The sequence below is a fragment of the Calidris pugnax genome, unplaced genomic scaffold (genome assembly GCF_001431845.1).
Source record: "Calidris pugnax isolate Ruff unplaced genomic scaffold, ASM143184v1 scaffold49, whole genome shotgun sequence".
Taxonomy (NCBI): domain Eukaryota; kingdom Metazoa; phylum Chordata; class Aves; order Charadriiformes; family Scolopacidae; genus Calidris; species Calidris pugnax.
In genome coordinates, this window is record NW_015090798.1 from 689,556 (window position 1) to 714,374 (window position 24,819).

Genomic DNA, 24,819 nt, shown 5'->3' on the forward strand with positions numbered 1-24,819 from the left:
TTTCCTATGGGACAGGGGCGACATGCCCTGCTTCTCCAGGAAAGACTCATCAGGTAGAGAAAGCAGCATCTCATGCTTCCCTAAGCAGCAGAAAAAGGGCAGCTGCTGGCAATGCCCTCCAGATGATCTTTAAAAGTTCTAGGTAATTCCCACAGGAATGCAAACACAAGTTTCCAGAGATGCCAGTACCTAAAAGGACATGCCTAACACCTGATCACAAAATGAAAATTAAGATACAGAAATAATTTATGTTGTTTCTACAATACATTTAAGTGACACGATAGGATGGTATTTGTACTTTCACTGCTGCCCACCTGCATCAAAGTCTACCAGCAGATCCACAGAGCAAAATAAAAATACTCTGATAGCCATACTTTGGGAGAAAATGAAGACGTGTCAACTCATATACTGAAGTTTTCACATTAACATGTGATTTTGTAGCAGAGTGTTCTATATCCTGGTTATTATCATTTAGTACTGGAATGAAACTTCACTGCAAAAAAGAATAGGCTTGCCTTAAACCCTTTCCCCCACCATTGGCAGTGGTATGTTAGCTGTATAGCTTGAATGCACAGGACTCTGTTTTTTAGTTCTCTATTTAAAATATGAACTACTTAATATTTTACTGTCATGTAAATGAGAACATTCAAATGAACAAGATCTTTTATAGCCACATCAAAGGTGGCATTTTGACATTGCCTTGTTTTGTCACAGGAGATTCATTTCATCTTTCAGTAGCACCCAACACCTGTGAAAATTTCAGTCTAATGATTGCATATACTTACATTATTAGTTTTGCAAGAAAATATGGCTGGCAAAGCCAAACTCACTTCATAACAACTGCAATAAACCTGATGTCACCTTAGCATCAGCAGGTTGGTTGGATGCATTTCCAAAAGCTCTTAGTGACTTGGGACATAGCCTGAGACAGGTTTTTCAGGACTCAGTTTCAGACAAAAGTTTGTTACAGTACTCATGTGCAAGCTCAGGAACTGAAATTTCCCAAATCACGCTAATGTTTTATAATTTGGCTTTTTGTTTGCTTGCTTTAAGCTACTCTGCAGAGAAAACTGCAGAGTAAACATAGAAAACATATTTGCAAAAGGGGACCTTTTCTGTCAATTCATAAATGCACACTCTGTGTATCACCCATAACTGGTTGAAATAAAGTCCTTGAAAAGAGGAGGAATTTGACATGGGCACCAGCAGCTCTCCTGCATGAACAACATGCTTCACTATCTTAATTTGAGCAAGGCAGAACAGAGATGTGCCCAGTAAGTAGATGCCTTGGAAAATCAAATCTCTGTTATTTAAAGCTCGACAGTGCCTCAGAAGATAGGATTGTTGCCATGATTTTCTTTTTGAAACTCTTCAAAATCATGTGAGGGAGAGGTGTGGGGTGGTGCTCAGCCATGAACCTCAGGTTGGGTGTCCCACCTGCTGTGAGAGGGACACCCCACATTGCATTAGCAGAGGAAGCCCAGGAGGAAGCCCAGGAGAAAGCCCTTGGACCTGTCCCCAAAGCCTCAGACCAAGGACCAGCACCTCTAAAAACACTGGGAGTCTTTTGGCCAATTTGGGGGACCAGGCTCCTTCGGGGAGCCCTGAGGACGCTGTGTGTTTGAGGCTGTTGCTTCTTCCTCCACTTCAAGTCAGATGCTGCTCCTCCCAAATCCCATGCTGAGGGGACCACATGCCAAAAAGAGCATGATTTTTTCCTCTTCTCTGTGTCTTTACGGAGAGGGGGACAAGTCAGCCTGTCATGCTTTCCAAGGATGACATAAGGCTGCCTGGGGGACCCTATGCCCCAGGTCCTGTTGGGACCCTGTCATACCCCTCTGGATGGAGTCTGGAGCACACGCTTGTTCCTCACTCCATGGTATACACTGAGCTCCTTCCAGCAGGAGCGTTGCAGCAAGCTCACAGTTGCTTTAAATTAGAAAAGTTGGCAAGTGTCCGAGGAAAGGAGTGGGAGCTTATTTAGCCGAGACAGACAGTTACAAAACTCAATACAAGAGCATCAAGCTTCAAATAAGTTTTCACGAAGTACTCTATTTGTCATCACGGCATTTAAATTCGTTTTAAAGGATTTTTGAATCCCCAGCAATTACCTATTGGCTTGAATTTACAACTCTTAGCGACGCTACCCAGAAGAAGTGCTTTGCCTACCCTGAAAAATCCGATGTCATCTACACGAGCCTAAAGGTAAGTCGTAACTGATTCCACTTTCCTACTCTGAAATGCATTTGAAGAAGGGGAGGCAATGGAGAGACCTTTCAGGGAAATGCAGGTTTTTTTGCTGGTGTACATGTGATTACTTTAGAAAGCAACTGTAACAGAGCTTTAGTGAAATCTGTTTGTGTATCTTTCTTGTAAGAGAAGAGTAATGAATTTGGACATTTATGCACGTAACATTACTATCAGAATCTTACCAGACAGATTTTTTTAAAAATCAAGGACACAATTTTCTGGGGAAAAAAAATAATTTTAAATGTCTACCTTTCACGTGGTTTAGGGTGATTTAATTGCCTAAAATATTTTGAAATATTTCTCTCTATTTTGTTTTAATCTTACATTCCACCAACCCAAAACAGAGGTTATTGTTTTTTCCCTCGCGAATGATTCCAAAATTGTTCCAATTCTTCACTTTAACCTTTGTTGCTATGGTTTCATACAAACTTGTTTTGCAAAAAATATCTGTAAATACCAAATAAATCATTTTGCTTCGGGATCGTGCTCTTGCAAAGTTAGCCTCCTGCATTTAACTTATTAAACTCTCGCAAATACATCCATTTGTTTTGTTGGGGGTGTTTCTTCTGTTCAGTTGGGGTTTTTTTTCAAGGTCTTTTGACTTTTTGTGCTTCCACTCCCGCCGGCCGCGCGCTTCATGCCTGTGTGGGGACTGCGTTATTAAATAGAAATGAAATGCTGAGCGTAAGTGATTAAACACAGCCTTGGTCTGGGTAGGTGAGAGTGTAAATGGATTAGCAGTTTCTTGCTGCCTTTTTCCCCTTGGGTCTCTGATTACCATTACCCCGGGCAGGGCTTGCCCACGTGCCAGCTGCCCAAAACCTGATACTCACAAGGGTGGCCAGTTTCTCTAACCCACTCACTTTCAAGAAAATGATGAAGCTTTTCAGGCTGAAGCTTTAGGAAAACATGGGTGTGAGCGCAGCACTGCCCACAGCCCTTGGAGCTGTGCAAGCTAGGGAAATTTGCTAACTCTTGACGGCTGGAGAGACAGCAACCTGCTTCAGAAATCACTCGATTACAGCATTATATAGCACGGAGCATCAAAGTGGCAGAAAATCCCATCTTCCTATAGCGCCTGCTCCCCGTTTTCCCTGGGACAACTTCCCTGGGACAACTTCAGCTGTGCTATGGGGGCAGATTTTCCCTGGTGGGAATGCAGGGTTGTAGGTCCTCCTGGTGCTGTGTGCCCTTGGGCCATGTTCTTCCTAAGAAATGCATTTAAGAGTAGAGAAGCTGGGAGCAGAGAGGGCAGGGGAAAGGGTGGGGAAAAGCAAAACTGGAAGAGGAGGAACTGATATGCCTGGCCCACCAGCACGGAGGGAATCCTGAAAGCCTGGTTCCTTTTGAAGCTGTCCCTGGGTTGAGTTTTGTGCCGAGTAGCACAAAAGCTCACCATCACCATGAGCTGTGAAAGGGCAGGGCCAGGGGAAGCCCCATCAGGTGTCACCTGGGTGAGGACTGTGTGGTGCAGAGATAGGGAATTGCCTATTCCACGTCCTTCCTCCACAATACCCCACCGATCTGATGGGTAGGTGAGAGTGAAGGTGGTGGCTGGTCCTGCTCCATACTGCTGTGATACAGGAGACTGCATGGTTTCTGACATTGAGTCTCTCAGCCACAGGGACTGCTTCTGCCTCAGCAGCAGTGACAAGCGATAAAGCAAATGAAGAACAGGGTGTTCATATTATTCCATCTCCTCTGTCACCTCCACACTTCACTGATGCACTTATTTATGGTTCAGTCACAGTGGCAAGGTGTGAAGGTAGATGGAAATGTACATATAAGCAGTGTCCTGAAGGCTGGGTTTGAGTGCCTGCAGGAGAAGATCCTCTGTCCCACTCACTGGCACAGAGCTGACATGTCCTTAATTCTCTGTGACGTGTCCATTCACAGGTCTGTCCCATGCGCTGGGAAAACTAATTTCCAGGGTCCTTAAACAGATGCTACGGCAACATTTCACATACCATCACTGCACGATCAAATAACATCCATGTTCCCAGAGAGACACGCTGCAGATGATAAAACTACAGTTTAGATTGGCCGGAAAAACTTAACCTTATGGGGACTGAAAATCCTAAGGCTGCAACTGTTTATACAAATGAGAGGCATTAAAAAAATAAAGTGCTTCTGATTCCTAGAGGCTGCTTGTCACAGATGCAAGGTCAAACTCCATGTTATCTGCTGAAGTCGATTTTTTGTTAGTCGAAAGAACAACAAAGCGATTATGCGAATGCCTTGGCAGAAAAATCTAGAGGCTTTGCAGGGTCATCTTCGTGATCATACCTAGAAAAATAAAGGCTGCAGCTCTCAGCAAAAGGTATGCAATTCTGCTCACAGTCTCTCTAAAGTAAGAGGTGCCAATCAGTGGGGCCATTTCTCTCTTGGGTTGAAGAAGAAATCCAGATTGCTCCGATTTCACAATGCTGAAGTAAATTGTTTGGGTTCTTCATAGATCAGGATTCAGTTTTCATTTTGGAAACGCAGTGTGAATCTGTTCCTGGCTGTCTAGCCTCGAGCCTCACCTGGTCTTGGATAAAGCTGAGAAAGCTCAAAGCAAAGCAGGTAGAACTGCCAAGGACATGACCCAAGTCTTCAGATACTTTACAGTTTCACTAAACCTTGGGGGCAGAGGGGATAGGACCACACGATCAAACAGTCTACACATTTCTGTGAGGTGACTGCATTGGGAAGATCAGAACTGTTTAGTATAAAACCAAGTCTTATCACAGAGGATAACAGGGACCATTTTTAAAGGGGAAGAATAGGCTTTGCATAATGGGAAAAAGATCCTGGCAGCAAGAGGTGTACAGTTATAAAATAATCCAGAGGGAAAGAGGAGAAAAGTCTCACTGACTGGGATGTTTTACTTAGTCTGGGCAAACCTAGAAGAAATCTGTGGGGAGCAATCTTTCCTGGGCTGAGAGATGTGAGAGCCCATATGTTGTGCTGGCTTAAACATATTGGCTCGTCTTCAGCCTATCTACTGGATTTGTCTTCCTCAGCCGTGTGAGTATCACATCTCCCAGACCTGAATGGGATGCAGCCTATAGAAGGAGAGGCCAAATCTCCAGCCAGATTTAATGGAGATAGTTGGCTGTGTTTGGACGCCATCAGGCCACCCATCCTATTTTCAGCTTAGGCTCTCCCCTCCCCCTTTGGAGAGACCCCAAACCCAAAATCAGACACCCTGCAACAAACAGGAACATCTGGCAAGAGACTAAGGTTAAAGCTGGGGAAGGAAGGGAACTGTTCAGTAAGGGGATATTTTTTCGGATGTATTATAATTCATGTGGTCTGTTTTATTTCTCTCAGTTTTTCTGCATTCTTCCAAAAAAGATATTTTTCTTTCAGGAGAAAACAAGAGTAGAGAGGGTATTAATAACGGAGGTGGGACCTGAAATGTAGTTTAAAAAATGCGTAATAAAAACAGAGAGAGATAATGCTGTGAAAACAAGAAGGGCTCAAAGGGCAGAGGTGTGTGTCCAGCCTGCTCACCCCTCCTCTTTTTGTTGGTCCTATGGGGCCTTGTGGCTGGATCCAGGCCAGCGTGAGCATCCATCACCCCAGCACGGGGAGACATGATCTGTGAGCTGCTGAGAGAGGGACCTCCTTTTTTTTTTTTTTCAATCTTTGGAAAAAAAAAAGAATTCTGAGCTTTTTCTGGATTTGTCCAGGAAAACTCACCCTTTTCTTGGAGGGAGACTATCCCCGTGCTGGAACACGCGTCTGCTATTCTCACTAGCAGTTACGACTCAGGACCAAAAGTCTTTTCCCTTTTCAGCAGTCTATAAAAACTTGATGTTACGCCAGCCTTGCTAGCCCCACACTCATGTTCCTGCACAGTTCCTGCTTCAGTGCACCTGGGGACTGACCCCACCTCCCCGACACATCTCAGGCTGCTGTTTTGAGTCCTTTTTCACCATCACTAAACTGTGGAAGTGGCTCTTTGGGACTTAGCAGAGAAGCACCTAAGTTACTTTTTTGTATCCATTGCTTATTCCAGATACCATGTAATTTGTTTTTTTTTTTAACAAAGCAATTGGCTGCTTTGAGTCTTCATGAACTCCAGCTCTGCACAGATGTGCTCTAAAGGTTATCTTCCAGAGTTTCTCCTTTTTTCACCCTAAACTCCAAGAACAGCCTTTGATCACAGCCCTGCTTTAGCAGCTCTCCCAGTCCCGCTCATCTTTACTTGTCTCCAGTTTCTTTTAGTTTCCCTAGAGGAAGAAGGACCAGCTGCATCCCACCACATTTTATGCTCTAGAGTTGCATTATGCTGCTTTACACCAGAACGGGGTTTTGGAGGCTGCATTGGAGGTTGCCTTCAGCTTTTGAAGGAGAACTGAGAGTTTCCTCTGCAGGACTGCCCTGGATGGCTCCCTGCACAGTGACGGGCCACACATCTCAGTCCTGATTTTGTAGCCTGCTCTGGGCAGAACTGCCATTCAAAATTTCTGTTCCTGGAATTTGTCAGACAGAAATACATGTATGTTGCACTGCATCACACCAGAACGGTGCCTCCTGCACTGCCAGGAGGTGTCCAACTCACAGGACCTGTACTGTACAGCTGCACTGAACTTGCCTGAGGTTTCTTGCTCTGACAGAGCCAACAGATTATCCAAAAATCTTGGATAAATGCACATAACCCTCAAAACCACCTGGAGAAAATATCCAGTCAAAAAAAGGAGGCATCTTGGCAACAGGAGTTGTCAGAAGCCTCTCAGCATCTTGGTTTCTCCCTTTCTCCAGGTGTGCTCTGTCCTTGCAGACCAGTGCTGCCGTCTGAGAAGTTTGATTGCCAGAGGCTAAAAACCACATCTGACTGGTGTGCATGTAAAACATCTGCTTCTGCAGCCCAAGAGGGCACATATTAAAACCCTGCAGAGGGATCCAGGCCACAACAAAGCTAAAACAAGCCTTGTGGTTCCCTTCAGCGGGGGGGGCATCAGGGAATGCTTGGTCTGTGTGCATCATGGGTGCATCTCCATGGATGCCCAGGCTATATTTGGATTGCTGCAACTGGCAGGATTTAGCCCCAGCTTTTCACCTCTGCAAATACCAGCCTGTAGCCAGGAGGGTTGTTTTCATACCTCCTGCACGAGGCGAAAGCCCGTGTGAAATGCTTTGACGTGGTGTGTCTCAGCTCCTTCCAACCTGTCTCGGCGATCGGGAAATTGTGTCACCTCCACAGAGATACACCGGGGCTGTAAAACATCTCTGTGCCCTCAATTAGCACCATTTTCTCCATCAGAAGGGGTGGCCGGGCTGCTCACTGCCATCATTGCTCACGCTTGAACAACCTCCGCGGTGACTCTGGCACGAGGTTTGGATTCCTTGACAGTAAGACTCGATGATCCCATGGCAGAAGCAGCTTCGCTCGCACGGGAAGAACTGCCAAAACACCCTTAAAAGGAAGGCTCTGCCGAGCTCAACGCTGCGGGAGACACTCACTGCTGCTCCCACCTCCCCAGAAACCATCCCCACCAAGCCCAGACGCAGCCATGCCCCGTCGAGCCCCTGCACGGAGGAGAGAGGGACTGATCCTTTCGGACCCCATGGCTGGAGGCCAGCAGGACCGGTGCCCTGGTGCCCAAATTCCCCCCCAGCATGGCAGCAGACCAACCGGCCGCGTTGCTGTACGTGCCTCCTCTCCAGCCTGTCAGCGGAAGCAGATGTTTCTAATTTATCACCGAAAACAAACAACTTAATCCCCCAAATATGCAGCAGTGGGGGGTGAGGAGGGGCCCTTCCACTCAAGGTTGATTTATAAATTGGATAATTAAGGTTAATTTGTCTGTGAATGAAGTAAATAATGTGTCAGATACCATTACCAGTACTTTCTCCCTCTGATTTGTGCAAGCCCTGAGCATCCAAAGCCTTTTCGACCTGAGGCAACGGGACATGTTCCTGTCCTGCTGGCCAAAAGTGGCTGGCACTGCTCCCTTCCATCAACAGCTCTCTGTTTATCTGTTTATCTCTGTTTATCTTATTTATCTGGTTGGGCCTTCAGAACATTTATCTATGTGTAACCGACGTCGCAGCCCTCTGTCACCAAAGGCAAGCCTCGGTGGCAGCTCCAGCACACCCCTTCTTGCTGTTGAAGAGGTCATTTCACCCCAGCTGCCCATCCTACAAACAATACACGTACCCGACTTCAGAGCACCAGCTCCTACTGCTTACAGCTTATGATATTGCTCATGCAGAATTACAGAGCAGTAGGGGTTGGAAGGGACCTTCAGAGATAGAATTATAGAATCATCTAGGTTGGAAGGGACCTTTCAGATCATTGAGTCCAACCTAACACTCCCAAAACCACTACTAAACCATGTCCCTTAGCAGCACATCTACCCATCTCTTAAATACCTCCAGGGATGGTGATTCCACCACTTCCCTGGGCAGCTTGTTTCAATGCTTGACAACCCTTTCAGTAACAAAATTCTTCCTAATATCCAATCTGAACCTCTCCTGGTGCAACTCAAGGCCGTTTCCTCTTGTCCTATCACCTGTGACTTGGGAGAAGAAATCAACCCCCACCTCACTACAACTTCCTCTAAGGGAATTGTAGGGAGCGATAAGGTCTCCCCTCAGCCTCCTTTTCTCCAGACTAAACAACCCCAGCTCCCTCAGCCCCTTCTCATAAGAGTTGTTTTCCAGACCCCTCACCAGCTTTTGTTGCCCTTCTCTGGACCCGCTCCAGCACCTCAATGTCTTTCTTGTTGTGAGGGGCCCAAAACTGAACGCAGTATTTGAGATGCAGCCAGATCATCTGGTCCAACCCCCCTGCCACAGCAGGGTCACCTAGAGCAGGCTGCACAGGATCGCATCCAGACAGGCAGGTTTTGACTATCTCCTGAGAAGGAGACTCCACCACCTCTCTGGGCAGCCTGTTCCAATGCTCTGCCACCCTTCACCAGGGCTCCTTAGCATGGTGTTCCCTGAACACCAGGGGTTTACCAGTTTATTACCTAAAAGGTAAAACAAGAAAAGTCCTGAGCTCAATCTGCAAATCACTGTGTTAAACCTGGCCATTTTACATAGGAAGTGGATGGCTGTACTGATTTCTTCAACCACACCTCTAAAAATAGGGTTCAGTTGGGTGTCCTCTCCTGGTAGGTGCTGCAGTTGTAAGAAAATGCAAAATAGCCTTCTATGCAGCTTTCTTTGGGGGGCATGGGATCATCATCAAGGGGCATCAAACCTTATGCTGGAATGGTGACAAGGCTGTGGGATGCTGTTGGGACGACCAGTGCTCCTCTCCTCAGCAGTCTCTTCAGCCCTGAGCAGCATTTCCCGGGGCTGGAGCAGTCGAGAAAACCTCCTCTTACATTATTTCTATTAAGTGACAGAATCAGGCAACGTTCCAGGCTTGCACAGGACTTCTCATCGAGCCAGAATGTCCGCTAGGCTAAAGGAAAGACTAAGAAAGAGAAAAGAAGAGAAGAAAACCAGAAGGAAAGCAGGATTAGAGTCAACAGCAGTGCTAAGAGCAGGAATCAGTGCTCTGCTCCAGCTACTGCACTCCCTCCCATAGGCGATATCCATAAAGCGATCTGGGAAAACAGTGGGTTTAAGAAGAAACTGAAGACAACTGGAACAACACTGAGCTTGAACAGAGCTGAAGCAATTCTATTTTTGGACTAAACAAACAAACAAAAAAAGCCCAATATTTTTTTAACTCAATCCAGGCAAGCCTGTAGTGCTTAAGCAGTTTTAAGCTACATGCAATGAGAGCACCAGCACCAGTTTATTCTGCAAAGCTGCAATCTGCTTTTCAGTTTTGAAGCCTTTTTCCAAATGAAGAAACCATACACCATTAAGTTAGTTTGAACCAGTGATGTAGCCCTTTACTTCTTGCAAACCGGGCTGTGCTTCAAACAGTAATATACACTGCAAGTGGCTTCTCTGCTTAGTTAAAGAGGTGCTTTCTCTCACACTGTACCCAGGAGGGATGGTCAGGGACACCTGTCTGTCAGAAATCCTTCTTTCTACTTGCAGGAAGGAGACTGGTTGCAGCTCATAGCAAGAAAAGAAAATGTTTCTTTTACGTTTTCAGTAGCTTGGTCTGAAATAGCCTCAACTTCACTCCAGACCTCCAGAAATTGAAGGTGGAAACCCTTGTCAAATTTTCAGAGATATCTTGAACATGATATTTTGGGGTACTTTCTGACTTTTTTTCCAAAGTTGTCCAGAAAAAAGGGCTACAGATTTAACTTATGGGGGATTTGATCTGTTGCAAAAAGGACCGTTTGCTTAAACTGTCAAAAGATTAAACATAATGATTTACCATCGTGTTGAAGGTACATCAGCAGCAGATTTTTTATGGGAAAGTAGCACAAACAACTGATAGAAAGCACGCTTTCTAATTCCCAGGGAGCTTATTTGCCCTTCCTACCTCTGATGAAGTAGCAGGAGTTGAAATGAGTTTTGCTTTTGGCTGAAGACACACCCCACAATGGAAAAAAGAGAATGACTCTGCCTTAAAGCATGTCCAGGCTTCATCCCTGCTGTCTGACCTCTAAGAGACAAGGAAGTTTATTAAAAAATCCTTTCTGACCCTTAAATGGAAGATCACACAGCTCAAGTGCAGGCTCAGGACATCCGTATCTGAGCTTGAGATTTGCTTTTGATGGGTTTTCATGGTATGTGTTGTTGATGTTCCTAAATTATATAGCTCAGTGAAGCATTCAAAAACAAATGTTCATCCCCCATGGGGTATGGTAAAAGGCCTAAGAATAAGCTTTGATGTGGATATAAAGCCATGGTAGCTGTCAGGTCCTGAGTCATCTTCAGTAGCACCCACATGACCAGAAAGGGAATATATATGCTTCTGCATATTTTTGAGCCAGACCTTCAGCCGATGTACAACAATTATGCTGTCTTTGCAATCAATGCAGCAGTACCTATTTATGTCAGCTCTGGATCTGGCCACTCAGATTTCAAGGCTGAGAAATTATATGGACAAGATATTGCACACTACAGGTTTAAAAAGATTTGCTTTTTATGCAGTAATGATGCATTAAACTTAAAATAAATTATACATTAAAATGTCAGAATTCTTCATTTTTAATCTGCAATTTGAAGCATCAACAGGAGTTTTCAGCTCCTGAATTCTTGCCTGTTACTCACTAGCTCGTATGCTAGCTGAGCCCATGGGAACAAGTGCCATTAGCATCTCACCTTAAGCGAGATATTGCCGCAGCCCTCATTTGGCTGGCTTGGCAAGTCTGAGCAGGTAGGCAGCACGGTTTCCAGGACAGGGGTTGGCAGTTTGGGACATCCACATATGGGTTGCAAAGAAGCTTGACTGGATTGCTCCAGGAAGCAGAACAAGTCTAGCACAGATCTGTGGCCCAGGCTATATTCTTTTTGTTTTTCCCATAAGCAATAGATTGGTGCCTAGCTACATGCCATTTTTACATATATATATATATATTTATATAGAGAGAGAGGTGGGACCGTGCATAAAGCAATATTATTCACCAATAGCTAAATGTGAGATCAAAGTGTGAGGGCCATACATACTAGCCACTTGTTTAAACATTCTCATTTTCGTTCTTGTCTCTCAAGACAAGACTATCTCGTCTTTCAATTCTTCCCAAGCCCTCCTTATGTATGAAATGAATTTCACAACAAAAATTGATTCCAGATGTCTTAAGTGTATTTTTCCAGGCCCGCAATTTAAACAAGTTACAGCAATACACACCTTCACATAGTTTTTGATCATTATAATCCGAATTCTCACTGACAGCAGTGGAGATCACAGGGACTTTTCCTGGTTTCCAAAACCAGCTTTTACTAATTTGAATCCCATTCCAGATTGTCAGAAGGTCTGTGTTTTAAGGAGGATCATTAATTCAATGATCCCTAGTCCAGCTGCCCACCACATGTATAGCACTTTTTTAATTTTCCAGGACTTTCAGCTTCAGCACTGGAACCCATTACAGAGCTGGCGTCTCACAAGTGCTGCGTTACTTTGCCCCTCACCTCAAAAAACAATCTGTAATAGCAGGGTGGCTATTAATAACCGATAGCTAACTAATAGCAGGAATGCACAGAGAGGTGACAGCACGTAGGACACCAGCCCTGAGTCAACCACCTAATTTCTTACTCTGCACACTGTGTGATCTCTGGCAAGTAATGCCATCCTGGTGCCTTAGGTACACAGCTGTAAAATGAGATATTATTTTTTGGCTTCCATGCCAGATAAGTATAATCAAATGACTGGGTGACCACATGCTGCAATAACCAAGAGTTTGTAATTACCTGAGGTAAGGAATGCAAAATCAATCCCTCTGGATGATAATCATTGAGTCAGCTCCTTGCTCCTGAGGGTAATGGAGGTCAGGTGTGCTGTACGGAGTGGAAAACCCTCAATAGTAAAGTCATCATGGCACGTACTGCAGAGCCAGCTGCCAGCTGATTAGACCTGCTTTGAGCAGGTGTTGGGGTAGATGAGCTCCAAAGGTGCATTCCAACCCAAATTACTCTTGTGAGTCTGTTCTAACGCTCGCTGCAGCTCTGCAAATGTGTCCTCTTGGAGCACCGGAGACCATGGTGTGCGCCCCTGAGGTAGCAGTGCAGGAGGCAGCCTGCCTCCATCAGGGACAGACCAGCTAAGTCATGATGGACTGAACTGATTCAGGGCCACTCATTGCCTCCACCAAAAATACTCATGGCCCCTGAAACTAGAAAGAGTGTAAGTCACCATCCCTGGCAGTATTTAAAAGATGGGTAGGCATAGAGCTTAGAGATACAGTTTAGTGGTGGTTTTTGTCAATGTTAGGTTGATGGTTGGACTAGATGATCTGAAAGGTCCCTTCCAACTATTCCAACCAATTCTATGATTCTATAAGTGACTTTAGGTAGCACTGTGCCCCCACAGAGCCAATCAATGGCATGGTTTATTCCAGATGACCAGCAAGCTGGTCTACTGGAAGGTGTTCCTGCCCATGGCAGAGGGGTGAGAACTTGATGGTCTTTAAGGTCTCTTCCAACTCTAACCATCCTATGATTCTATGATCTAAAGGAAATGAAATTTTACTGCGTTGGGAAATAGTTCACATTTACCTGCCATGTCATCCTACATGGCCACTGAGTCAGTGTTTCACTGCTTCTGGCTCAGCCTGTAGTGAAACTGAGCTTTTGTGGTTCCTATTGATGCTGTGTATGTTCCATCTCTCACGAAGTGGCCAAGGGTGGGATTTCTAAAAGCCTTGTGAGCTGACATTGGAAATAACAGCTACTGGGATGTATAACCCTGTGAGGCCTCAATTTTTTAAAGCTGTGCATAAAATCAGACGATTTCAAAACAAAGTCTGATCAAGGTGGTTTAATGGACTGTGTCACGTCAGACATAGGACCTGCTACTTTCTCAGGGTCTCAGAGGTAACCGTACGGCGTCGTGCCAGCAGAGCAGCACTCCCAGCCCACAGGCAGTGCATCCCAAACAATCTTCTGGGGTGTGTTTGAAAGACAAATGAGAAACATAAGTCTTTAATTAATATAAGGGTCCATACTTCTACCAGGAAAAAAAAAAAAAAAGATTTTAGAGTTTTTGATGTGGTAGACCATAGACTTCACCCAACAAGTCTCCTACATTTCTGTTTGGGTTACAGCTTCTGGCGTCCTGGCCAAGCTTCTACTTTCTCATCCACAGCTGCAATTGTAACTGTGACCCTTGGATTGGGAGCTGGTTTCTTAACCCCTAGATAAATTCCGTGAATGAACACATAATGCTCGGGAGAGCAGATGGTATTTTCAGTGGTGACCGCGGCCTCCGGTTGTGAGCCAGGGCCCACACCGCTGTGTGGTGGCTGAAACAGGCTGGGGGAGAATTGACACCTTCCATGCACAGGGGGGCTGCTAATGTACTGCCCGATGGCTTCTTACTCCCTCGGGGGAAAGCCAGGTCACTGGGGAAGAAACTGAGTCATGCCTGGGGGTAATTAGCTGGTGCTTAATTAGCGGTGCCTTTCAGGTGTTGAAAACAAGAAGATTTGGCGCTCAGAAGTGAGGTATACATTCTGCTTATCTCAAAACACTTCACAAAGAAGCAGGTAATTGCTGCCAAGTAGGCTTTGAAGTTTAGCCCCTTGTAGTTAAGGCCAGAGAGCTGGACGGATGGGATCCCCATACACCCCACTCCTGGGGCTGCCGTCCCAAACCTGGGTGCGTTCGAGTAGTCCTGTGCTCCAAGACTTGCTCCTACAGACCAGGTCATGGGGCCTCCGCATCATAAAACACAAATAAAAGTAAAAAATCCCAGCTATTTCCACGTGCTTGCTGATGGTTTAGCAGGGAGGGAAGAGGCCTAGCATGGTGGCTTCCTAGCATGGGAAGAGGCCTAGCTGACAGTGGCTGAGCAGGAGCCAGAGCAGGGTGGGCCACCACCAACCTACGTAAATAAGGCCTAAGTAGAAGACTTGGGCCCATTATGGAGAAAAGGTGTTTTGCTGTCTGAAGAACAACATTTGCACTCACACCGGTTTTAAAGCAACAACTTTTAAACATGAATTTTAATTTAAAAAAAAAAAAAAGAAAGAATGCCAATGCATTGAAATTCAACATATACATATATGGTTCAATAGTACCTCATGTTTTGAAAACATTAGTGGAGAAAGAGAAGGGGAAAACAATGGTAGGAGCTGAAAAGAGCCAAAATTAATTTATTGTAGACTTAGAGTGTCAGTGTTTGACAAAGGAAGTGGGTATAAATGGAAACTAAATTGAAACTGAGGCTTCTCTCGTTCAACACAATCTATCACTGCTACTAGTCAGCTACAACTGGGAGTGACAATTTAATTACCAATAAACAACTTTGAAGTTGTACATGTGTTTTAGTGTCTTAATAAAGTTACAAAAAAAAGAAGCAACAACAAAAGCTGAACTCAAGCCTGAGGTTCAAGAAGAACCCTGATAACACACATATAAAACGTGTAGGGGATTTTTCAAGTCCATTGTCACACAAGGGGAATAACACACTAGACAAAAGAGATAATTTGATCATTATTCATTAAAAACTATTATTTCACCAAGCTAGAAATGCTTATCAAAGGTTTTGAGGGCTTTTTTTCTTAAATCTTTATGTTTCATAGAGCTAGGAATATTGCATTTACAATATTTTGAAGTTTGATTGTAAACTGTAAGTTTGTTTCCCTTTTTCCCTCTTTTGCAACTGAATACAATGGAATGAATGAGGACTTTGATTTCCTTCCTTTCTTATCTTTTTCCTATTCCTTTTATTATGCCTAAAATATGGGGGTTTTTTCATCCTCTCCATAGAACCTCTGTCTTCATTGTCTGAGTATTGAATGACTGTGTTTAAAATAATGTCTTTATCATTGTAAATATAATTTTACAATGGAGCAGGGAGCTTCTTTTTTGCTGAAACCTTACATTTACCTATTTTAAGCTGCATCGTTATCTTGCTTTTCATATTCGTCTCACTATTTGTTCTACTGAGGACTTGTTCCAAAAGCTATGCTTGCTTTTATAAAAAGTTTAATAAGTTTCAGCAGACCAAAGGAGAGAGAGGAAAAAAAAAAAAAAGAAGTAAACATATCTTTCGAAGGAGAAATAAAATATGTGATAAATACTCATTTTGCTTGCAGGCGACTCATTGCATTTATGATGGCCAAAATACTAAACTTCAGCCCGGGTTACATTTCCTGGCTGAGATACTGAGATTCTCAGAAATCGCGGTTTGAAATAGAAAGTCAGCATTAACCTCATCTGGAACGTAAGGAACCTCAGCGGAGGGGACGGAGCTGAGAGCGCTGCCGCTTGGGAGTCGCCGACTGAAAGAGAGGAGCCCGTCATCCTTGTTTTATTTTTAAAATATGTCAACAAAATAAAAGCTGAAAACACGCATTGTGTTTTCGTCTCCCCGTGCCTCTGGTAGAAGCATTGCTCGCATACCCTACCAGTACAGAGCATGACATGCCACAGTTTCTGCGCTCCCATCGCTCCCTCTTATGTTACTGCTCAAGTATGCATTCAGAAAAGAGCCAGCAGATATAGTAGATTTATTCTCGTTGTCGAGGTCAAGGACTCCTCTTTTTTTTTTCTTCTCTTGGATTCAGCTGAGAGGGAACTCTTTCCTCACAGCACCAGACAGGCTTTCTGCTTTGCAGTCTCCCGTCAGTGTGCACCACTGATAAAAAAGCCATGTGAAGGTATTTTTAAAGGAAATTATCAATCCATCTGAAGCACCGGTGAGTTATGTGCCGTCTCCAGTGCCACAGTTAGGGGGCTTTCAGCAAAGCACCATATCAGCATGCACTGCAATTCAGAGACTCCAGCTGCTGGAAGCTCTTGCAAGCCATGTAAGTAAAGGGCTTTATTTCACTGAAGCCAACTTTGTATACTCTCTTGCCTCATAAAAACGCTGAGATATAACCTAAACTTGAGATGAATCTCCTAATACGAGTGATGTTGTTATCTTGCTGCTGCTTTGAATAATGCACGTTGTGTCAGCACAGTAAATCAGCAACTTACCTTCCTCGAAATGCTTTGCTGGTGAGTGGTGTGAGGAGCAGGATCTGTGCACAGCTTGGGCAGGCTCTGCTTGCTTTCCCCATCACCGACAATTTCTGTCCTCTCTGTGCTATCGGCACGGAGAATTCTCTGACTTCTTCCATTTCTTGCTGCTCTGATTTCAAGAGCAACGGGAAACTGGCAGCAGAACACAAAATCTGTGTAAGGGAAAACAAGGAGCAGAGGGATAGTTCATAAAGCAACATCAGTGAACCCCAAAAGTGGTGTGTAACCCCCACGTTGAACTTGTGGTCTCGTGGAATTTTATATGCTTTACAGGGAGGCGTAAGAGATCACAGATGATGTGACTGAGAGGAACAGTAAACGACAGAAGAAATATTTTGATTGCTTTATAAAAATGTATCTTGCTGTTCATGCTTATATTTAAATTAATCGCTTTCTGTATGGCTAATTGGAGTTTATTGCAGGGATGGATCAACTTTCTCTGAGCTTCACACTGCAGTTTCAGGCCATGAAATATTTTCTTGTTCTCTGCGCAGTTTATGTACATATTGCCTTCAACAGGCCTGGCAGACAGGCGTTGAAATCCCAAATTTCTCTTCTCGTCTGTGAGGTCCACCCTGCCCTTTTGATGGCTGCCCATATGCAGATAGGGTGATCAATGAATGGAAACTGGTTGCTGTGCCAGGAAGCCTGATTACCTCCACCGACCAGGTACAGGTGGTATTAACCCGAAACAGAAATTTAACATACTCAGGGTTCTCAGTACCTTCCTGCCCAGAATGCCTCTAGTCCCCCTGCATTCCTGGCAGCCTTTCCGAAAGCACCTAATCCCTCTGACTTTGCACCTTCTATTTGGCTCACACTATTACCCCGCTCCCAATAAATTTTAGCAGGTCCTTCCCTCCAGACCCACAGGTCTGGAAGGTGCAAACTCTGCCTTCCAGCCCCCACAGGGAAATCTGTATCCCCCCACATACCCCATAGGACAACTCTATTTATTGCAGATATGCCACCACAATGACCTCAGATGCTGCCCCAAATGCCTTGTTACACCTCCCAGCCCTGCTGTTGACCTTCATTTCCATGGCAAGGCAAGAGCCAGGTGGGGAAAGGGGCCCTATTGGGTAAAGGGAGATGCCCACAGTTCATTGAGGTCAATGGGAAGGCTCTGTTTGACTTCAGTGGGGAGGATCTGCTTGATTTCAATGGGAAGAAGGCTCTGCTTGACTTCAGCCAGGAAGTCAGCCCTGGGTGTGAAAAGAGGAAGGAAATCAATAGACATGCAGGGCTGTGGAGCTGCAGAATGTTGTTCCTGGTGAAGCTGGGGTGTCACCTCCCTGAGCGAGAACAGGGGAAGGCTCTGTAGAAAGAAGGTTGCAGGGGATGTAGGTTGCAGACACTTCAGGGGGGGCAGTGTAAAAGTTTGACTCCTCTGCTGATGGAGGAAGATGTTGCTTTTCAAGAGTGTTTGGAGAGTGACAAAAAGTTTAGTTTTCAATATAGAGATGGGCAAGAGCTGAGGTAACTCTTTTATTTTATTTTTTTTCTTTGCAACTCAGCCCTCAGACACCTAGCCGGTGTAACTGCACTCCAGGGAGAAAACAGCAGTTTGCTGTATTTTTGGAATTTATGTATATTCATGTGTTCCATTAGTCTCTTGGCAAATGCATCTTTTGAGCTCTAAAGCTTTCTGAACCTTTCATATAGTCCTTTGCTTTGAAGCAACAGATGGCTGTGATAAGCAGATGGTTATGGCTTTGAATTTGAACATCTTTAAATACTTTGTTGTGTATATTTTATGGGGAGGAATGTACTCTGTCTTAGAATGCAGAACTGATGCATTAAATGAAAAGTATCCATGTCTGGATGTTTGATGTCACTTCCTAGCTTGCAAACCAATAAACCACATGTTTTTCAGGATTATTTGTTGTGGGATATTTTCACCCCATTATTCAACTTGTGTTTTCAAGTTGCAAACTGCGAAATGTGCTAGTCTGAGCTCAGTCAAAGCAAACAAGCAACAAAAAGAGTCAAAGGAGCTGCCCTGATTGTGAATTACATTCTCACTCTAATGTACACTGAGAGCAAGCTGAAATCTTCCTCTTGTAAAATTTCCCAGAGGAAATAACGCAGTGCCTATAGAAATAACTAAGAAAAAAATCTTTTGATCTCTCTTATTCTAAAATTTCATTTTTCAGGAAAATAAACCAGATAAACAGATTTGATCCAAACGTTTTGCTATTGGATATTAATTTGCTACTCTAAAACCGTTAGTTCTTTTCTCCCTCTCCATTTGACTTTCAGACTTGAAGAGATTGTTTTTTAAAGAAATCTTTTCAGACAGCCTATGACATGTAAGAACTGTTTAAATGCGATTTAGTTGATCTTAAGAATGGATTATTGCACAGATTGTCGAGGCTTTGTTAATTATAATGACATAAAATATGTCATTATATGAATTAACTTAGTGCTTACAGAAGGCACCAGCCTGACTTGAAAGAAGAGAAATGCCTCATTTCAACCAGGGTTTGGAGCTTTTGCTTGCAGCTTTGAGAAGGAACAGGATTGTTGAAGGGTTCGTGGTGCTGGAGGGGTGCTAGAAGGACTCGGTGGTGATGCAGGATGTGCTCTTTTCTTCCCTTTTTTTTCTTTCTCCATTCCCTCTGGGAACCTTTTCCTATCTCAGTTCTCCAGGACACAGTAATCTCTAATGCCAGGCTGTCACAGAACACAGGTTTTCCTCTTTTCGCACCTCAACTCAGCCTCTCTTTACTCTATGATGCCAGGGCTGGTGTTCAGCCTTGCTGGAGAGGAGAAGGCTTGGGATGGAGAAAGGGCCTGGAGTCCACTGTTTGGACTTCAGTGGCCAATTCCAATCTCTGCAGGTACAAGCAAAGTAGCCCACATGTAAGCAAAGCATGCAGGCTGCTGGCCATTGCAGTCTGTTGCCCAAGGCTAATGCCTACTTTAATTACTGCCTTGACTAGCTGTGCATTTCCTGGTGGTTTCCTCACCCAGATGTGTTTGGGGAGGGGTCATTACCCAAGAAAACAATGGACTAACAGAACCATTAGTTTGTCTAAAGAGAGCAGTTCCTTTAGTTCCACTTTGAAAGTTTTAAGATTTCTTCTGTATCCAACACTGTAGGGTTTAAAAGAGGAAAAAAAAAAAAAGGAAAAAAGAGGAAATTATTGAAGGGCTCTTTTAGTGTTATTTGACAATGTGAGCTTTAGAAATCTACATACAAATGAGAAGGAGTTGTGAAAACTTCTGATTGATGGGCTGTCTTTCCTTCTGACAATTCTAATTGTTTAAAGGCTGCAAATGTTCAAATACTTCAAAAACTGCAGGCGGTACTCTGCTACCTGACAGCAACATAACTCAGAGAGAGGCTCTCCTAAGTAAATCCTTGCAATGACATGAAGAGATTACACTCCGATGCGTGCCAGACTTCTGTATCTGCCTCAAGATATCTCTCTCTGTGGAGCCCATTACTGGTCTGGTGCAACACCTCAGCACATGTGTATTTATTTCTCTGAATACCACCTCTTGAGCTTACAGATGTGAGGACTCAATGAAAGTTGAATTGAGATCATACTAGAAGTCTGTAAAGATACAGAAAACTGCATGTAGTTTTCCCCAGTTCTGGAAATCTGAATCCATTTCTAGTCATCAATAAATAAATAGGTTCTTTGTAAAGAGGGAAAGAAAATAGTTTTTAATCCTTGCCATACTGCTGTGTGCCTATAATCTGCCCATAGGTTTAGAAGCAGAAACAAACCCTTCAAGCCTGCCAGAACACTCCCAACATAAATGTCGTACATGACAATCAGCAAAACAGACAGCAAAGGACCATAAGTAGCAAAGCATCCAGAGGTGACAAATAGGATCATAGAATCATAGAACTGCCTGGGTTGGAAAGGACCTTTCAGATCATCAAGTCCAACCATCAACCTAACACTGACAAAACCCATCACTAAACCGTTTCGCTAAGCACTACATCTACCCATCTTTTAAATACCTCCAGGGATGGTGACTCAACCACTTCCCTGGGCAGCCTGTTCCAAGGCTTGACAACCCTCTCAGTGTAAAAAAAATTCCTAATACCCAGTCTCAACCTCTAAACCAATACGGAGAGCCCAGACCAGTTACCATTACTGTGGTTCCAGTAATGGAAAAGCTCTTGGCAGGTGAGGAAGCAGTGCAGCAGCATCCCAGTTTGCAGATGGAATCTAGCCTGGAAGATGCTCTAAGCTGGCCACTGCAGTGGAGAGTTGCAATGGGAACATGGCCTTTCTTCTTGTAGGAAAATCAGCCTTCCTTAGTTATCAATAGCTGGAAGCTATTAATGCAACCTGTCTTTGAGTGACTGCCCATTTCTGAAGTTCAGTGAACTAGCATACTTGATATCTTAAATGTAGTTGGGGGTGGGGGAGAAATCTGCTTGTGTTCATATTCCAGAGGGAATTATTTCTGTTATATTTTTAAGGTTTCCTCTGTGGCTTTTAGGATGTTTCCTGAAATCTGCAATTACATTAATGTAACATCTGCATCCAGCTTTTTCTAAAATAATGGTAAAGCAGACTACGTGGTAATTAAAACAATTCTTTCTCTGAGCTCTATCTCCCTTTTTGGTTTATCAGCTGGTGCTCTAGCAAGTAGTTTCTGCCTTGAGGGGTTGATGATAGATAGTTCAGTGAGATAGCTCAGTATCTCACTAACTTGTCCCTGTGAGGTCCTTGATAACACTGAGAAAAAATTCAGTGTTCACCCCAAACTGACTTTGGCGGTTATCAGTAGATCAGATCCTTGACAGCACTGAAAGCCTTTGGTGGAGCAGGTGGGAAAAGGTGATGGTGCAGGGAGTCAGAAAAAAAAAGCATTGGGACAATTTGGGGGTTTCTGTGACAATGGGGAACCAGATTCAGCATCACATGGCTGTAACAGCAAGGGCACAGCCAGCACACCCTGATCACCGCCTCAGTGCCTGAACAACCTGAGTCTCCTGCCTCAGAGGAAAAAGATCCAGACTAGAGAATCCTGGAGATTTACAAAAAATCCTCAAGGTTCAGGAGAGCAACAACACAAGTGTCTGAACATCCCAAACAGGCAGAATAATTCCCAGTTACAAAGGTGAAGTTTTGGACGCTATGTGACCATATTGCGTTGACCATACCATGGCTGCTATGTTCTGCTCCTTAAAGAAAATGGTCTGTATTAATGGCCATTCCTTGTTCAGGAAGGAAAATGTTTAGATTCACTAGTCAGATTGAGTACCAACAGTCATAGAACAAGAAGGTAAGAATCCATATAAACTTAAAATTAAGGTATTTTATTATTATAATTAATGACAGACACCGCATAGTCCTAGATTTTTGTAATCTACAAATGGGGAGTCATCCTTCTTTTACCTATACCTACTTTTGAACATTATTTAAATTCCTAGAGGCCAGGAGGCAACCAGAGAAAAAACAACTCTGTGAGGTTCCTGCCTGAAGCAAAGTAGTTAAGGCCAAGAAGAGAGACATAAATGAACGCGGTGCCTGTGGGGTTTGATAGCTGATTCAAACACATTGTTTTTTAAGAATAGGCATGGGCTCACACGTGAGGGAAAGAGTCATCCTCATGTTCATCTTCCTGGTTGAAGAGAGTGATAGCTTCAGGCAGACACTGTGCAGGGATGTTTGGATTGAAGGTGTTGCCAAAGACCATCCCAATAGTGTATCTATGCTGTGAACATCACACTTGAAATTAGTCAGCAACAACTATGTCATCTTGGTTTACATGCTAATACAGATGATGCAATGAGGCTCTGGAGAGATGGATCCACCGTTAGCTGGCAACAAATTTTTTGGCTTTTATGAATCACTGAAATTTCAAAATTCTCAGGGGTGTATTTCTCTAACTTTGCACCTTGCCTCTTAAATGAAGAAACATCCCATTGTGGCCACATCTATGACATCACCTCTTCAAGGAGAAAAGGATGTCACACTTATTTCTTTCTGAAAACAGCAGGTGCAGAAATAGAGTTTTGGACCTTTTTCATACACATGGGCTATGACAAAAGCTTGCTCATTATCAGCCTCCGGGTTGAAAATAAGCCTGTGCTATGGCTGAGAAAAAGCTATATTTCAGGGCCTACTAGACCCTGAAACAGAGCACTAGACCCAGAAAAAAATAGAGAGAAATATGAAATGCCTGCTCATGAGATGAATGTCGTTTTCAGGACAACCCCATGAGAGAAGGTCTTTGAGCTACATGGCCATTTCTAAAGTGTGAAAGGACCCTGGCTCCTTTTTATCTTGCAGGCAAGGAAGGAATGTGAAGGTCCAGAGAGGCACTTGTGCACATGGGCTGGTGATGACTGGTAATCTCCCTCCTTATCTCCTCGTCAATGTAGGAGTGTTTCTCACTGTTTGGTTGGGGTTTTTTGGGTTTTTTCTCCCCACAGAAATAGTTAAAAAACATCCTTCTCACTAACAGGGAATATTTCAGTGTCCAACTGCACAAACTGTATTTTGCTAACATTTATGGAAGTTACAGTCACATTTCTGTGGTCAGCGCTGTGTGTATATTTGTTCATATTGATTTCACTGTAATGCTAGCTTGTTGCTCCTTGTTGTAATGAGGTCTTAAGTTTTCCCAGGTTGTCTGAGGTGGTATTGTGTGGATTATGGGTGTATTTTCCCTAAACTGACAGTGTGCTACACGTTGTAGCACTGTATCCCTTTTCTTTGAGAGCTCAGCTTTCATGCAGGTGCCTAATGCTGTTCCTGAAGCCCATGCTGTAATGCAGACAGGATGGTTGGCTAATTTCTGCTTCAGATGGCTTCTACCATCTTTTCTTCATTGCTGCCAGTGTTTTCTCTTGCTTCCCTGGGGACACCAGATGCATCTAATGAGTCCAGTTCCAGCTTCCAAGCTGAAACAGATCATGGACGGCCGCCATGTGTTGTTCAGATGCTTGCTTGGGAGGGAGAGATCTCTTTCCTTTTTCTCTTGCTGAACCAATTCACTCAAGAAGAACTTGTTTTACATCAAATTTGCATTGCTTTTAGCGAACTCCAGCCTTTACTAACTTCCTCCTTAACTCCAAGCTTTTACCATACCCCAAAATAGGAGAGTTACCGTAAAAGAAAACTGTTGCCTGGAACAGTGTACCTTCCTCCCAGCTTAAGCAATAGGACAAGAAAAGTGTTTAAGTCTAAAAGATACAGACTGTAGCTGATGAAAAACAAGACAACAGCCGGAGACAGGCTTCTCCCCAGCGTTGCATAAGTAGATATAACGTATAATGTACTGCAACATCACAGCAGGTCTCCCAAATTGAAAACAAGGCGGAATAAAAGACTACCGTACCTTGGCTCTTAAATCCCTGAATGTGTTGTCTGTGTTGATTAGTTACTTTGATTTGTGCTTCCCCACACAGCTCATTTTTCCCTTTAATAAGAGTTCAGCTTGTAAATTGTCACTTGGATTGATAGTATTTGCACCAAACAGTGTAATTAGGCTGGAGTGATGGAATATATTACATTGTTTGTTTTCCATTATGTTTATTCCAGATGGTTTTTGTCACTGACTCTTTTTCTGAGCTGGGCTGTTAATAAACATAGGATAAATCTAATGAATAAATTTGCTGTGCTCAGTATAGATCTGTGGTGGTGGCTGAGATGGGCTTACGCCGCTGAGTAATGGGCTCTCATTAAAACTGGAGAAATGTTAATTCTCACTCATATGTGAGAGGGAAATGGGGCCCATGGATAGTGAAGGGTTGAAGAAGATACTCATGTGGGGTTTTTTCCCTTTAAAACACATCCGCTTAAAAATTAAACTGAGGGTATGATGAATTCATAGTTGTCATGCTTTATGACATGTATGGACAAGGGAAGTGTTCTCCAGTGAAAGTATGGAGCAGGTACCCACTTTCAAGCCTTTCATTGCTTGAAAGTTCCTCCGTGCCCTTGAGCAAGCTGTTCTGGTCTGTGCCTTGCTTCCTGAACAAGTGCTGCTTTTCTTCTGCATCTTAGCTGCCCTGTCTCTTCAAATAAAAGTTGTTCGAAGTCCCTG

General features: G+C 43.8%; 1 protein-coding gene across 2 annotated transcripts in view; it reads left to right on the plus strand.

Moving 5' to 3' along the window:
• The first annotated feature begins 1,975 nt into the window (after positions 1-1,975).
• The window catches only part of C1QTNF7 (C1q and tumor necrosis factor related protein 7), a 50,347-nt gene continuing 27,503 nt past the window's right edge, over positions 1,976-24,819 (plus strand). Inside the window, exon 1 of one of the 2 annotated variants that reach the window (XM_014937051.1) lies at positions 1,976-2,205. The gene's annotated coding sequence lies outside the window, so the exon portion shown is untranslated. Of the gene's footprint in view, positions 2,206-16,317; positions 16,578-24,819 lie in introns of those variants that run through there. The other variant, XM_014937050.1, reaches the window with a different exon arrangement.